General features: G+C 39.2%; 1 protein-coding gene and 1 pseudogene across 3 annotated transcripts in view; one reads left to right on the forward strand and one right to left on the reverse strand.

Moving 5' to 3' along the window:
* GSAP (gamma-secretase activating protein) overlaps positions 1-17,841 on the forward strand; it is a 178,692-nt gene that overhangs the window by 16,713 nt on the left and 144,138 nt on the right. The window lies entirely within an intron of this gene.
* LOC102744823 (large ribosomal subunit protein eL6 pseudogene) lies at positions 14,397-15,303 on the reverse strand (annotated as a pseudogene).

Genomic DNA, 17,841 nt, shown 5'->3' on the forward strand with positions numbered 1-17,841 from the left:
ATGTTAGCTTTAATCAAAATAATTGCTAAATGAAGAAAAAAATCATACTTAGTTTGACAGTATAAAATTATTTATCTGTATTCTTTCTAAAAAGATTTGGAGTAGCTTATAATGAAGTACAGAGACATTTAAAAAAAACACAAGAGAGAAAAAACAAGTCAGTTTTCAAACAGGTTGTTGGGAGTAGAAGGTGTACGGATGGTGGATCATTAATCTGAAAAGAATGAGTAGATGTTAAAATTGAGTAGAAAACTTAACTCTGGACTTCTTGGTAAAAAGGGAAATGTAAGGCATGCCTGGGCGGCTCAGCTGGTTAAGCCTCTGCCTCTGGCTTGGGTCATGATCCCAGGGTCCTGGGATCGAGCCCCAGGTCAGGCTCTCTGCTCACCTGTGCTTATCCTTCTGCCTCTGCCCCTCCCCCCGCCACTTGTGCCCTCTCTCTCATACACTCTCTCTCTCTCTCAAAAAATAAAATCTTTTTAAGAAAAGGAGGAAATACAAGCTGCATAGTTCTTACTAACAACTAAAATGAAACATACTAGTTGGTGAGAAGAAACAAATATTGCCAAGCATTAAATTCAAAGACAAATTTACCACACAGATCTTATTATGGAGGATAAACAAAAGTGTCATCAAATTACAATTTTCTGAAAGATGCCAGAATAGTCCTTATGTGGTTGTTTCAGCATAAGCTTTTGGCAGAAGTCCAAGAACATAATGTTAAATAAATGGACTTATATGAAAGCTGAAGAAATATAGATTAATTTTGTAATTTTGGGGGGTGATTGTAGATTGAATTAATATAGACTCGATAATTGCTATGCCTCTTAGAATGTCCACTTAGTATACAATGAAAAAAATATTGATCACAACAGGTTTCAAGACTCAAAACCCTTCTGAGATCTTTTATTTTCATTAACTCAACAGGTATTTATTGATGTCACTACATATATGCTTGTTCTGTATGTGTCCTAGAATGTTCATGAATATCTCATTAGATGGTCCCTAAGTATTTATATATGATGTGTACATCTCTTGATTCTAAGGAAAAATTGTTCTTACTGTCAGCTTGCTCTCTGAGATATCTACATATTAAATTCTATATTCAACTATGGTTTTCATGAAATCTATAGAAAGTTAAGTTTCACCCACAGTAAAGTGAGGGTTTGCACTTAAATAGGAAAAAAATTAAAATATTCCATGGATCTAGTTTGGACAGAACATTTAAAATTATTAATACAAACAATGAAAATAATAAGAGGCAAGGGATTAAAAATAACCAGAAAAAGTTCCAGACCCTCAAACTTTTTTTTTTTAAGATTTTATTTATTTATTTGACAGAGACACAGCGAGAGAGGGAACACAAGCAGGGGGAGTGGGAGAGGGAGAAGCAGGCTTCCCACGGAGCAGGGAGCCCCATGCGGGCCTTGAGCCCAGGACCCTGGGATCATGACCTGAGCCGAAGGCAGACACTTAACAACTGAGCCACCAGGCACCCCAAGACCCTCACACTTTTATCTGGCTATTTGATGTAACCATTTGTATTTCTGATAAAGTCAAGTGTTTCTGGTCAAGTTCTCATATATGCATTTATTTTGAGCCTTGACTTTGGACACGCAGACAGCTAATACACATGCCAGATGATTTTGATCATAATGAGCAATTAAAGGATGAGAGATAAAATATTGTAATGTGAAGCCTGTGTCAAACTCCAAAATATAAACCTAACAGTTTTCCCTACTCCTGTCCTTTGTTTTCATGGGAAATTATGTGTGACATTAGTTTGAAATGGCTGAGGAGCCTCTCCAGAGATAGCAGAAGGAATAGGATTAACTTCATTGAGGCTCTCATAGGAAAGACAGTGTAAGACATTATGCTAGGCATTTTTTATAGGTATTATATGTTCTCAGGTCCTGTCCATGGCATCTCATACATGAGGGAACAGACTTGGGTTAAGTAACCTGACAACAGAGTGCATGAAGTAAGGATTGTAATGCTGGCAGTACTGTGAGGAGACTTGCTCCAAAGGAGGTTAGGTAACCTGCCCAAAGTCCCACAGTACATATTGGACCAGTTTAATTCTTTGCCTAATACATCGTAGGCACGTTTTTTAAAAAGATTTATTTCAGAGAGGGAGCGCACACGTGCACCATGGGGGCGAGCAGGGGGAGGGGCAGAGGGAGAGAATCTCAAGCAGACTCCTCCTGAGCACAGAGCCCAGCGTGAGGCTGGATCTCAAGATCCCGAGATCATGACCTGAGCCGAAATCAAGAGTCAGACACTCAACCAACTGTGCCACCCAGGCACCCTGGCACTCACATTTTAATGAGTAAACAAGAGGACACTGTGATAATTGTTAACTTTTTGTGGAGAGAAGGATGTTGTTGGCAGGGGAGCAAAATCAGTGAACTAAGTGAACAAAATCCAGTGCTTGAACTTTCTGTCCTCCCCACCCATACCTCCCCTTGCTCACCCCCTGTTTTCCTGGCATATGCTTATAAATTTGGGGGAATGTGGGGGTTTAGAGAAATCATAAGAGCATATTTTAGGTGTATAAAGTTCCCCCAAGTTGGCTTACCCATTACCAATTTCTAATTGGAAGTACTTCTGTTATTTAAAAAAATTAGGAAGGGTCATTTATTAAAAAAAAAAAAAAAAATCAGTTCTGGAAACCTGAACTATAAGGTTCTCCAGATGGTCTCTTTACTAGATTTCTTGCAGAATAAGAAAATTTTGTAAAGTGATAAGTATCTGTTTTTGCTTTGGACAGAAATGAATACTCATAGCATTTTTTTAAAAACACAACTCCTGTGCCTCTCACTTATAGCAAAGCTTTGTCCTCCTTCAGTATCCCTGGTCATGTCTAGTCAGGTGTATGTGGTCCAGAGAGCGTCTTTCCATTAGAGAACTTTTTCCCGTGATATATCTACTTCTTTTGGGATGAAGATTCCACAGACTCTCTCTCTGGGTAGCTGGTTCCAGTGCTTATTCATCCTTGTAAGCAGGAAGTTCATCTTTGCATCTACCATATATGATCCCTACTCCATTTTGTCTGCCCTGCTGTGACAATGGGCACAAGCTGGACAGAAATTTACTCACCAAGGAGCCTTCCCAAACTCTTAAGCAGAGAATGCATGAAGGAGTGGTTGTTGGCTGGTGAGGTGTAGAACAAATTACAATGTGCCCATCATGCCCTGTAAGTCCCAGTAGTCCTACTCTGATGCTCAGCTCAAACTGGCTGCCCCATTAAATCCCAGTACCCCCAATTTATTCCATCCCTCGCCCTTCCCCCTTCAAAACAGCTACTTATTAGGTATTGAGTGGAGCGAAGTGATTACCTGATGAAATGTTTTTCATTTAGATATGAATGATTAAAAAGGCTTTTTTCTTCAGCAGGTATTTATTTTTTAAAGCAAGCACCTATTGATTAAGAAATAAAATGCTTGGGCACCTGGGTGGCTCAATCGTTAAGCGTCTGCCTTCAGCTCAGGTCATGATCCCAGGGTCCTGGGATCGAACTCCGCATCTGGCTCCCTGCTCAGGGGGAAGCCTGCTTCTCCCTCTCCCACTCCCCCCTGCTTGTGTTCCCTCTCTCGCTGTGTCTCTCTCTGTCAAATAAATAAATAAAATCTAAAAAAAAAAAAAAAAAAGAATGCTGTTTAAAAAAAAAGAAATAAAATGCTTATCAGTGAAAGATATTAGAAGTTGGAGCTAATATTCCTTCCTTTGAGGACTGTGTAAAGTTTAGAAATAATAATAAGTGCTTTGTAGATGATACTCATAAAGCAAATAGTATCTACTATTATTAGATCCTAGACTCCAAATAGTCTTTGATCCTATAAATAATATTTCTATGGCCTTATCTGAAGAGTTTGATGCTTTAATACAGTCCATATTAATAGTTTTGAAATACAGAGTCAACCAATAAGCTCATTTTCTTAAATTTGTCCTTATAGATCTGATTGTATATCTTTTAAAGCTTTTGGATATTTTTCCTTGGAATCTTTAATTAATTTATAATATATCTATAACATTTATTTTTCCAATATTTCTATAAGATGCATACATTTTAAAATGTGAACAGCCAACAGGCACCTGGGTGGCACAGTTAGTTAAGCATCTGACTGGTGATTTTGGCTCAGGTCATGATTTTATGGGTCCTGAGACTGAGCCCCATGTCAGGCTCCATGCTCAGCAGGGAGTCTGCTTGAGATTCTCTCCCTCTGCCCACCCCCACTCTCTGTCTCAAAAATAATTTATTTTTAAGTAATCTCTACAAACCAACGTGGGGCTTGAACTTAGAACCCCAAGATCAGAGTGACTGAGCCAGCCAGACACCCCTATTTTTCTTTCCTAAAGTAATTGTGCTACTGATACTTGCAAAGCATTTTCTGTTCTTCTCCATCTGTTTTCCTGTCTTGTTAGAAATTCTAGTTTTAATGCAGTTTTCCTAGGCTGTAGCCACTCCAGCCACTTTGGAATTACTCTTAATTATCATCATTTAAATTATTAATGGAAATGCAAAATGTCATAGGGTTCAGGACCGATCTCTATAACAATCTTCAGTGCCCAAGTCCTTATTAGCTGTGGTATATTGGAAACAAGGAAACATCGAAAAGGTGGATAAATATTTGGAAAGGAAAGAGGCCTGAATGAGAGAGAGAGATCTAGAGATCCAAACAGAAAGAAAGATATAGATGAGTAATAAGGCTAAATAGGAGAACATGAAAAAGGAAAAAAATGTCTGCAATAGAGAGACATCTGATAAATAAAGTTCAATAAGTGAGTAAGTAAGCAAAAGTTCAATACATACACCACGTCTTACTTAAAGCTGGCATACCAGCTGTCCATTATTTCCAGTGCCTATTTTAAAATATACTCTTGGGGCGCCTGGGTGCCTCAGTTGGTTAAGCGTCTGCCTTCGGCTCAGGTCACGATCCCAGGGTCCTGGGCTCAAGCCCCGCATCAAGGCTCCCTGCTCAGCGGGAAGCCTGCTTCTCCCTCTCCCACTCCCCCTGCTTGTGTTCCCTCTCTCGCTGTGTCCTCTCTCTCTGTCAAATAAATAAATAAAAATCTTTAAAAATAAAAAAAATATAAAATATACTCGAGATAATTTTTTAAAATTTGCCATTACCATTTTAAAAAATTTTCTTGAAAAGATAATCTTTTTATATGGAGAAGAATTAATAATACTTATATTTGGTGTGGGCTGACATATAGAAACAGATTTTTTCAATTTAAAAGAATTGCAGTGTGATATCCTCAAATAAGCAAGGGTTTGAGATCCAGGTAGATTTGAATTCAAATACTGTCTTTTCTTCTTACTATTTCTTAACCCCAAAAGAATCACTGAATTCTCTGGCCTCAGTTTCCTCCTTTGCAAAATGGAGCTGGAATTCAAGACTTTCAGGACTGCCATAAAGCTTTGAAATCATGTACATAAAATGTTTTGCAGGGAGTGAAATAAGTCAAAGCTATTTTTATCTGATCATGCAGTCCAATTAGTCGTTGATATAAGTAATATTTCTTGCCTTGATCCCTGGCATTTCATATAATAGCAGGACCTGTATCTTTTCTTACTTTGTGTGGTTGGTATTTTGTCATTAAATAGGAAATTTTAATATTCAGAAAATAACCCACACAAAATAACTCTAAAATGTCATCTAATTATTTCTTTATTGCAACCAGTAATTTACCTTGTTTTGCTAATGGGCACGACCTTAACCAAGTGACCAAGTTACATTACTAATGAGAAAAAACTCTCTGTGTGCCCCCTGAAGTGATGCATGAAGAAGACACATCACTCATTAAGCATTCTTGCCAGAAATACATATTTTGATCTACTAATGAGGAAACCTCAAAGAAATCTAAATTGGAGGATTACAAATGGACTGTATTCTTTAAAAGAAAAAAAAAAGTTAGTGTCAGTGCTCCTGGGTGGCTCCGTTGGTTAAGCGTCTGCCTTTAGCTCAGGTCATGATCCCGGGGTCCTGGGATTGAGTCCCGCATTGGGCTCCCTGCTCAGTGTGGAGTCTGCTTCTCCCTCTGCCTGTAGCTCCTTCCCCACTTGTGCTCTCTCTCTCTCAAATAAATAGATAAAATCTTTAAAAAAAAAAAAAAAGTTTGTAGTCTTAGCCCTTAGCAGTCTATAAAGATTTACTTACCATAATTGATGCCTTATTTCCATGAATGTGCTTACAAGAAGTAATGAGAGTGATGAATTCTCTGTCATCCTTTTAATACGTGGTTCCTCCAGGCAAATAGAATATCATGGATAGATCTGCATGTAAAAGTTTGCATTATTAATGGGAACTGAATTGATGATTAACTAGAAAGCATCAGTTACAATGAACAGTTTTGAACTTCCATATGTAAAAGTTGGACCCAACAAATAAAAACTAAACCTTCTTTAGGAAAGATAGATCTCAATTTAAATACATTGATCTTCAGAGAAAACTGTTAATATATACAGTTTGAAAAATCATTTTAAATATTTTAATTTGTTTTCCCTGAGAATTTAAGAAAGTATCGCTCATATAACTTTTCCTGAAATCTGGAAACAAGATTAAATCTTACCTTTTGGTATTAAGAGGATAAAAGAAGGTCTCAAACATTTCACTTTTTCCTTGGAATGTAAAATTCTTTATGAGGTAATCATCAAAATATGCTGTTTTCGGGGCGTCTGGGTGGCTCAGTCGGTTAAGCAGCTGCCTTCGGCTCAGGTCATGATCCCAGGGTCCTGGGATCCAGCCCCACATCAGGCTCCCTGCTTAGTGGGAGCCTGCTTCTCCCTCTCCTCCCTGCTTGTGCTCTCTCTCGCTATCTCTGTCACTATCTGTCTCTTTCTCTCAAATAAATAAAATCTTAAAAAAAATACACTGTTTTCAACAGGATAAAAATGATACTGTTATTTGGATTTGCATCATATCTGTATTTTCAACTTTTGTGTGCATGCATTCATTTTAGACTATAATTTTGGATTCCATTCCTATTTTAAAAAATAAATTTTCTTTATAAAACTAGCAAAAAAAGCAAATGCTCATTTATTTAATATATTCTTCAGTTGGAAATGGTCACAGAATCCAAGAGGCCACGTGTCATGAGGTCAGTGAAATCATTCCTTTGTTGTGGAGCTGAAGTGCTTATTGTGAATCCCTGGGTAGTTTGACCGGATTTCCGGGTTGAGTTAGAACCTTTGATATCATGGGATACCTTGCCCTGGTTGTGCAATGTAACCATTAAAACCAAGCAAACCTGTTCAACTACTTCAATCCTGTCTCTTCTGTATCCAAATCAGGTTATTCCCATGCACACGTGGTTCAATATAATATTTACCACCTGACAAGAAGGATTGCAAAAATTTCTGTGGACTTACTGAATTAAAAAAAAAAAAACTAGTTTGAAAATATGCGATGAGTCCACTGGGGCTTGGAAAACACTCTGAAAAAAAACAGGCTTTACTTCATCTAGAGCACTCAATGAAATCTGCTTCTATAACCATAACCGATAATAGCTTTAAATGTGAGAACTGTTAATGAAAAAGACTGCTTTGCAACAATAATAAATGTTATTTAAGAATGGGAAAAAACAAAAAAAAACAGGCTTTATTGTCTGGGTAAAATTCAGGTTCAGCCAAGAACAGGTGACATCAGATGCAATTGTTCTTGACGGGTGGCTCTCCCTTTCTTCTTTCTACCCACCTGGTCTACCCACAAAAGCCTCTATTTCTCCGCCTAGAACTTACCACAGGTGTGGCAGGTGAGGCTCTGCCGCTGGCATAATTCTGGCAGAGATGCTTCTGCTTCCCACCCAGGCCCAGGGCCAGGTCATTGGTGTAGGAATGGCGGATGCGTTTGTTCTTGCTCTGGGGCAGAAAGAGGGCGAGAATGCGAGAGAGTGTATGAATTGTCCTGACAAGAGATCTATTAAGTCCTAGTTTCAGTCATTCCAAATTTCTATAGTTTTTACATGATGACCTTACGGGTCAGTCATCTGTCTCCTTTGAAGTAGATGATTCATTTTTTATGCTTTTTGTTCTGCCTTCCAAATTTATTTTGAGAAAAATGAGGATCAACTAAGTTTGAACTCAATTTTAACTGGTACTTAATTTGCTGACTCCTCAAGGATTAATCCCTCAAAAAAAAATTTTACCATCCCAAAAAATGAATTTGGAAATTTTTTTTTCATTTTTTTATTGTTCAAGATTTTATTTATTTATTTGACACATAGATAGAGAGAGAGCACAAGCAGGGAGAGCTGGAGGCAGAGGAAGAGGGAGAAGCAGGCTCCCCACTGAGCAAGGAACCGGATGTGGGGCTCTATCCCAGGACCCTAGGATTATAACCTGAGACAAAGGCAGACGCTTAACCGACTGAGCCACCCAGGCGCCCCTGGAAATTTTATTTTTAAAAAAGAGGAAAAAGGAATTACTAACATTTCTTTGGGCAGTTCTGTGTTGTAACTTTCCACTGCCAACATCTGATACTTCCAGGGTTTCTGTTACAAAAACTGCTCTTGCATAAGGTTTTTCTTCTTTGTTTTATTTTATAACATTTTGAGCCTGCAACTACTTTGCTGTATTATGGGGACATTTTGGGGTCTAAACCATGTAAAGATACACAGATTATTACTTGTTCCTGTGTACTGAACAAATGGTTCCTGAGGGCCTACTATGTGCTAGTCACTGTTTGTGTGCCCAAGGTACAGTCATGAGGCTCCCAGTCCAGCTGGGGAAATATATACATATCTGAATAATTATGAAGTCATCACAGAGATGTTAAAAGAAATACTTACAAAGCACAACCAGGACCAGACAATGGAACAATCCTTGTTGTGCCAGAGAGAGAGAGGCAAGAAATGTGCTAATATTTGATCGAGGTCTTAAAGGATGACTAGAGATTCACTCAGTGGGTTCCCCCAGTGGGAGTAGGCATTCCAATCACAGGGAACATTGTTTGCAAAAGCACGGAGGCCTGAAATGCAAGATAAATCCTGGAAGTGGCCTGGAATCACTGGAATTTAGGGTACAAAGATTAAGCATAACTTCCTTTCACCAGTTGGCTGGCTCTCAGCTGCCTCTCACATTCTCCTCTGGTTGACTCCTGCTTCAGCCTCCAGTACAACAGAGCTCTCTTTCTCACCCAGCATCTCTGGCCATTGAGTAGGTCATTTCTTGGCTAGTTTATGAGCATCAGACTCCTTTCATGAAAGGGACACACCTTGTGCCTCTCTGTGTCTATTACTCTCTTTAACAAAACCAATCTTGCCTAGTCTGATTACTCCTCCTATTAATTGGGGTTTATTCCCAAAGACTTTTGACTGTTTCCAAGTCAACTCTATCCTTGAGGAGTAAAGATTTGTCATCATTTGGGATAATTAAGGAATATGTTGCACATTCTGAAAATAATCCTGAGACGTATTCCAAAAATGTTTTGAAAAGTGTTGGCATCACTTTATAGCCTTTTAAGGTGATTCTCTGAGAACACTCCTTTGGATATGCAAATTCTAGTATATTTTAAAATAGTCACATATTGTTCATTTTTAGGTGTGATATTGTGCTTATATCTCTTAAAAAAATCATTTTTTAGAGACACATACTGAAATAATAAGGTGAGATGTGCTTTAAAATAATCCAGTGGTGGGAGGAGAGGGCAGTGTGGGGAGTACAGATGATTTAGTGGGTAGCCATATGAGGTTCATCATATTTGGTCCTGCACATGTTTTTTTGCACATGTTCAAAGCTTTCAATAATAGAAAGTTTTTTTAAAAGTCACATTATAGTCACCCTTCATCTTGTATTTGTAGGTGGGAAAGGAATAATTGTTTTCACAAATATAAAGATCCATGTATACTTCGATGTCATCAGTTCATTATCCCTTCCATAGGTCAGGGGAATCTTGAGTTCTTTATAAGGACCTCTAATACCTTTTGCTCTAAAGAATTTTAATACATATTCATATGTAGATAAACAATCTTTTTGGAATTCTAGAGATAACTAAGTAGGCAACTAAATACATACTGTAAAACTAACAAATTAATGTATACTAAAAATTCTACCTTTTACCCCAAAGAGTGCCTGACTTATTTTAGCTCATCATTGTTTTTTTATTTTACGGTATTTCTGCACTATGAATAAATATTATGAAATGTAAATGTAGAGGTATTTTTCTCTCGGTTACAATGTATCAAGTTACATTGATTTATTTGTCCTCTTTATAGTGCCCTCCTCCACCTATTGAAAAAAAACTTTTAAGAACTCCAGGCATCCTTGGACAATAAAGATCTTTTTGAAATCAGGTCTCTCTTCCATTCAAATTGTTTAGTCTGTAAAGTAGCTTATAGAATGAGGTGTCTTCAGAGCCTTTCCAGCATATAAAATGTTTTGTTATAGAAATGGTAAGGTGACTCAGTGGGTCCTGTTCTTCCCTGGGAGATCCCACAGACTCCAGAGCACAGAGTGAGCTCACCAGTCTGAGCTCACCTTCTGACCTCAGAGATCCAGTGGAGATGAACAACTGGGACAAGGTTGTGCTCTTCCTATTCAAGTCAATCCTGAACTCATAATACATGCATTTTGTAGTGGTCTTCTTGCTCCAAATTCTGTTTAATTAACACTTTCATTTCATAAATCACCTCTGCAGATTTCAATTTATACATTTTCCGGGACACTTTCCCTTTAGGTGAAAGTTCCCCAAGGTGTGACTAAGGTTAATTTGCACCCACATCGCTTGGAATGCTTTGAGAGCCGCCCCCCACCACACATGTTCCAGAACAGATCACTGGAGGCAAGGCCCAGGCACAAGGCTCCAGTACACGGTAACAACTCACAACTAAGCTTTAGAGGAAGCTTCCAGTTGGCTATGGGATGGCAGGACCAAGAACAATAAACCACCACTCCATTCCTGCCCACCACCGTCTTTACAAGTGTATTTTCTCAAGCTGTAAAATGCACTGTTGATTTAACAACAGCTTCTTGTGCAAAAAGAAATCCTACATTTTGGGGAAAATTTTAGAAATATTAAATGAAAAAATGTCCGTCCGTTCTAAGAACAATAACATTGCCCATATGTTTACCAGTTGTTACTTAATAGTAAGCTCTTTTAAAATACAGATTTAAATGGTTAGTTGTTCTCATCCTTTTAAGATTTTTTTCAAAGTGTGAGTATTTTACGCCAATGAGGAGATACTACTTAGGCAAGTTATTTTAGGGTAGCAGTCTTCAATTTACCTATACTATGATGTAGGAAGACTTTACAATAGATATAAAGGCCAAGGAGAGCTTTAAAGGAATCAAGATTCTGAATATTCCGTTTCCCTTTCCATTCCTTAAAATTGATCTGAAAAAATAATTTCTGGAGAGAAGACCAAGATGGTGATACAGGAGGCTCTTGAGCTCCCCTTATCCATGGACTCACTGAGAGTACAGCTACACGTGGAGCAGTTCTTACTGAAAGAGCCCCAGAAACTAGCCAAGCAACTTCTACACATCAGATGAAAAAGAAAATACCCACATCAAAACATGTAGGAAAGGCTGAGACATGCTGTTGCCATAAACCTCCCCCCACGCTCCGCACTCCTAACTCCCCATTTCTCCCTGAGGAGTGAAGGGTTTGGACCCCCCCATTTAGTGTCCCACATGACTGGCCCCCAAAACACCTAGCTTTGAAAGCCAGTGGAGCTTGCATCCACAAGACCCACAAGACCATAGCAAAAAAGATAGTATCAATAAATGATGTTGGGAAAACTTAGCAGCCACGTGCAAAAGAATGAAACTAGACCCCTATCTTACACCATACCACAAAACTAACTCAAGTGGATTTAGTGGTTTAATGACTTGGATGTAATGCCTGAAACTGTCAAACTCTTGGAAGAAAATTCAGAGGGGGTAAGCTCTTTCAAACTGATCTTGGCAATGATTTTTTTTTTAATTAGACAACAAAAGCAAAAATAAGCAAGTGAGACTACATCAAACTAAAAGGCTTCTTCACAGCAAAGAAAACCATCACCAAAATGAAAAGGCAACCTATGAAATGGGAGAAAATATTTGCAAACCACATACCCAGTAAGGCGTTAATATGCAAAATAAAGAGATGTCAAGTGTTGGTGAAGATGTGGAGAAAAGGGAACACTTGAACATTGGTAGTGGAAACGTAAATTGGTGTAGTCACTGTGGAAAACAATATGGAGGTTTCTTACAACATTAAAGGTAGACCTACCATGTGATCCAACAATTCTACTTCTGAGTATGTATCCAAAGGAAAGGAAATAACTATCTTGAGCAGATAACTGGACTCCCATGCTTCTTGCAACATTATTTACAATATTCAAGGTGGGAAAGCAGTCTAAGTGTCCATTCTTGTGTGAATGGATCAAGAAAATGTGGTATATGTATACAGTGGAATATTATTCGGCCTTAAAAAAGAAGGAAATCCTGTCATTTGCAGCAATCTAGATGAACCCGGAAGGCACTGTGGTAAGGAAATAAGCCAGACAGAGAAAGGCAAATACTGCATGGCATCCCTTACATGCGGGATCTAAAAAATAAATTAAACTCATAGAAACAGAGAGTAGAAAAGTAGTTTACAATGTCTGGGAGGTGAGGAAAATAGAGGGAGGTTGGTAAAAAGGCACAAACTTTCAGTTATAAGATGAACAAGGTCTGCGGGTCTAATGTATAATATGACTATAATTGATAACGCTGCATTGTATAATTGAGATTTGCTTAGAGAGAACTTAAATATTCTCACACATACACTAAAAGTGATGTGATGGATGTGTTAATTAACTCAGTGGAGTGAATCCTTTCACAATATATAATATATCAGATCATCACATTGTACACATTAAATATCTAATAATTTTATTTGTCAATTACACATCAATAAAGCTGAAAAGATAATTTTAAAAAGCCTGATCTGCCTGAGGATATATTTCCAGTTCTGCTTCCACACATCCCTTCCCCATTATCTCATATTTTAAAGAAGAGAGGCCCCCTTCTCACCCTAATCTTTGTATAGCATGTTATCCTGCAGTAGAAAAACCTCTGTAGTCCACGGATATAATCAGAAACGTAGTGTAGGTATTGGTATCAGTGTTGAGAAAGGGAGTCACACTAACAAATGAGTAATAAGTTCTTTTGTAGTTAGATGGTTTCCTACTTTGCTTTCAGTAAAATTGCAAGAAGATCTACAATCAGTTGTCAACTGATAATTAAAAACACAATCTGGTGCTAGTTTTCCCTGTGATTTTTGGCATATGACTGAAAGTACAAAGAATTGAGAGCATTGCTGTAGCAAAGCTCCTTCTATCCCCACCTACTTATTTACATAAACAGTTTTTTTCTCAACATTTTCAAAACACAAAAAGGTGGGAGGAGAAAACTGATGTTGAAACCTGTCTCACTTTAGCTACAAGTAGTAAGTAATTATGGCTAAGTTGATACCTGACCTAATTTTCGCAAAAATTAGATACTTGACCTAATTTTAGCAAAAGTAGCCAGTCTCCATCCAGCTCATTAAGATACATCTAAAATAAAAAATTTGATTTTTCTGTCTAATTACTTAGCAAAACTTATAACCCATGTTGTTTTCATCAACACTATGCTAATAGTAGTTGAAATAACTTGATCCGTAATAATTTTTTTTTAATATTTTATTTATTTATTTGAGACAGAGATAGTGAGAGAGAGCTCGAGCAGGAAGGAGGGGGAGAAGCAGGCTTCCCGTGGAGCAGGGAGCCCGATGCGGGGCTCAATCCCAGGACCCCGGGATCATGACCTGAGCCGAAGGCAGAGGCTTAACCATCTGAGCCACCCAGGTGCCCCGATCCGTAATAATTTTTAAATATAGCTTCATGGTCACCTCAAATTAAAAAATATAATTTCAACAATTTATGCCTTTTGTTGTGATAAGGTAATTGACCAAAGTCTTTGAAGAATAAAAATATTCATGTTAGAAATCTTTAAAAACAAGGTGGGGGGTGCCTGGGTGGCTCAGTCGTTAAGCGTCTGCCTTCAGCTCAGGTCATGATCCCAGGGTCCTGGGATTCAGCCCCGCTTCGGGCTCCCTGCTCGGCGGGAAGCCTGCTTCTCCCTCTCCCACTCCCCCTGCTTGTGTTCCCTCTCTCGCTGTCTCTCTGTCAAATAAATAAATAAAATCTTTTAAAAAATAAAAAATAAATTTAAAAAATATGTCATATTAGGATGAAAGTTTTTGGTAGAAGCAGAATAGAAATATGATTTCAAGGAGAGAAAGGAAAGATGCAAAATCTCTGATTATTAAAGAACAACTTGTTCATGTATTTAAATAGATGATGTGGTATTTAGATACTGTTAGGTATATCTTGTAAGTGCTGTTATATATGTGTGTATATATATATATTTTTTTTTAAATGGATCAGTTATTTAATTACGTTCTTTGTAAGAAATTTGGAACACCAATTTGTGAAGGTAAACTCCATTTGTGAGAGAAAACACAGAGCAGAGGTAGCCCTGAAGCTGAGGAACAGCTTTGATTTTTGGCAGAATTTGCGAGTCCACGGCTTTCTGATCAACCTTGCACTGCTCTGTAATCTCGTTATTTCTCTTTCTCGATGTCAAAGATCTCACCCTCCTGGTGTCTGGGCTTACGCAACTTCTTCTTGAAGTAAGCATCAGTGAGATGTTTGGGGGTTTTCACACTGCTGATACCAATTTTGGTAGAAGTAGCAATGACGAATTTCTGGTGTGTTCTACACAGAGTAACTCAACTGAGGGACAGAGGTCCGGTCACAAGTAGCAAGCCACTGCTCAGTTGCTTCAGGAAAACTACCCTCTTGCCTCTGTGGCGCCCAGTGAGGATGATCAGAATGGTCCCGGGAATGATACTAGCTCGCAGCTTTCTCACGTGCTGACTGAAAGGTTTTTTGCCGTGGCTCAACAGCTTTCGAGGCACATCTTCAGTAGGGTAATACCTAGGCTTTTTGCGAAGTTTAACCCCTCGGGTACCACTGTTCTTGTCACCACCAACTGGTTTTGTGACGGTAGCAAGAACTTTCTCCTTCTTTTTCTTTTCAACCCTGGATTTAGCTGCCGAATACTTCCTCTTGTACATGGCCTTTCTGGAATACATAGCTGATCGGGAATATCTGCTAATTCCTCTGACAAGGACAGGGTTTCGACTGCAGTGGGGCTTCCCCTTCTTTGGCGTTTTAGCCTTGGGGTTACCCTTCTTAGCCTTGCCACCGGCATCAGCCTTCTTAGCTTCAGGTTTCTTCTCCTTAGTATCCGGCTTCTCAGCTTTTTTGCCTGCCATCTTGCAAGATGGGAAAGAGCTGTATATATTTTTTAATGATAATATTTACAACGCACTGGAAGTTATATCCTTTGCAAGTATTTTTAACTTGAGATGAAAAGTTTTAGATGTCAGCTTAATGTGCAAGAAGATACAAAGCTTTACAAAATTATTTTGGAAGCGTTTGCAAGTAAAAAGTTTGAAGACCACTATTTTAGGAAACCCAGTCTGAGAGCAGTGTGTAGAATGGGGAGGAATTGAGAGGAATTGGGCAGGGCACCAGTTAGGAGACAATTGATTTTTTTCAGATGTAAGGAATTTGAACTGTATCAAGTTCATAGTCATGGAAATGAAGAGAAGCAGACTGAAATCAAAAGCTACTAAGAAATAAGAATTATTAGTATCAGTTCTTGCTTCATTTCATCTTAAATTTTAAATATTGCCAAAACAGAATTTTCCGATGTTTCCTACCTGTAGACTCTGCCTGGACTTGGTCTTGAGCTCCTTGCTACCCACTTTCCCTCCCTTCCTTCCTCTCTTCCTTCCTTCCTTCCTTCCTTCCTTCCTTCCTTCCTCTCTTCCTTCCTTTTCCTCCTATTCATCAGACACTCTGCTAAGTGCTGAGACTTCTGAAACAGTTAATATCAGGTCCCTGGTCTCTGATAGCTTCCAGTTTAGTAGAGAAGCTTATAGCTAAGTATGATGCTGAGAGAGATATATGGCCCATACTACTCCACCTCTCTCCCCTTGTAACGTGCTAGGGGACAGAGAGCTAAAGCTTCCATTTCCCAGACTTCCTCAGATTCCATATGTGGCCCAGCTCTTGCCAAAGCAGACATATGAATGTTATATTTGGAAGACAGAAATGAGACAGAGGTGGCACTTTCTGCTGTTTCCACTAGCAAGCAAGGATATGGAGGCTCTGGTTTTTCTCTGACGATGTACCCAGGGTCTGGTACCTATTTCTGTGGGTGCCAGGGACATCCATTTTGATGGCATGGATCTGCCCTGAGGCAGTGTGCCTGGAGCCAGGAGTTGAGGCTGCCATTTCCTTATTGCTCAGCTTTCTGGTCATTCCCCAGTTCTCTGACCATTGCACAGGTTGGCATGTCTGGTGATTATTCCTGGAAGCTCATCCTGAAGCCTGTTTCTCCACACTTTCTAACCATTTTGTAAACACTTAGTTCTTTATATTAAATCCCTTTGAGTTTAACTTAGCTAGAATGGCTTCTTTTATTGTCAGTCAAATCCTGGCTAACACAGATGAAGCCCATCATTCCTCCCAGCCTCCTGCCAGCCTCCTCTTGTTCCCTACATCTCTTTATTGCCAACCAGCTGTTATCCTATGGGCCAGTGATAACTCTGGAATGGTACATTGCTACTTGAATTGTTCCTATTTCTCCTCTGTGTGCTTTAATTTTCAGAACTGGTTTCTGACATGTTCTGATTGGTCCTGTTTTTGGTGAACTGCAGTCTCTCCTGCCTTACCCTGGTGAAGGCTATTCATAAACAGATCTAAATGGTGGCTTCAGAAATATTGAACTCTTACATACTGTCTCCTCTGTTTGTCTGCCTCTGTGTTCCACTCACCTGCTTGGGACTCCATTACCTCTTTCTGTATCCTTTGGACAGAGTGTCTTACTCACCTTGCTTCTCCTCCGCAGTGTGACTTCCTGTAATTGGGTCATTTCCTTTAGAGCATCGATTCTGTTTATTTGGCCTAAGAAGTCCCCTGAGGAGCTCATTTAAAATGCAGATTCCCCAACTCAACCCTGACGTAGTAGGTCTGAGGTATAGCTGGAAGTCTACATTTTTAACAAATGCAGCAGGGCATTGTGACCCACTCGGGCCTTGTACTATACCTTGACAACTCTGTGAAGACAGTGCATAAACCACTTGAGTGGTTAGGACAGAGAGTAGGTCCTAACTCCTTCCCTTTTCCCTGTACTGTGAAGGATGAGAAAAGAGAGACAATATAGGGAGCCCCTAGGTTGTAAACTCGGATGACTAGGATTCCGATTGTAGCGCTGGTTCAAAGAGGGAAATTAAGAAGGGAAACCAGTTTGTGGAGGAAATAATGAGTTCCATTTGAGACATGTTGGGTTTGACATCCAAATGAAGATGATATATTGTTGGCAGCTTGTAATGGATTGATGACTCAGGTCTGGGGATTGATTAGTGGGATGGATTCTCTGCTGTGTGGACTTCAGAGAATTACTGCTGTAGCTAAATTATTTCTATAGTGTGGTACAACCATGATTGTCCTGAAGATGACATACATCTATTTGTGTCTTTCCCAATATGACGTGGAATCAATATATTTTGTATTTTTTACGAAATTGTATAAGAGGAAAAGTGAGGGGCGCCTGGGTGGCTCAGTCGTTAAGCATCTGCCTTCCTCTCAGGTCGTGATCCCAGGGTGCTGGGATCGAGCCCCTCATCGGGCTCCCTGCTCCGCGGGAAGCCTGCTTCTCCCTCTCCCACTCCCCCTGCTTGTGTTCCCTCTCTCGCTGCGTCTCTCTCGCCAAATAAATAAAATCTTCAAAAAAAAAAAAGGAAAAGTGAGAAGATT

This window comes from Leptonychotes weddellii, chromosome 12 (genome assembly GCF_054177405.1).
Source record: "Leptonychotes weddellii isolate Sample4059 chromosome 12, ASM5417740v2, whole genome shotgun sequence".
NCBI classification, from domain to species: domain Eukaryota; kingdom Metazoa; phylum Chordata; class Mammalia; order Carnivora; family Phocidae; genus Leptonychotes; species Leptonychotes weddellii.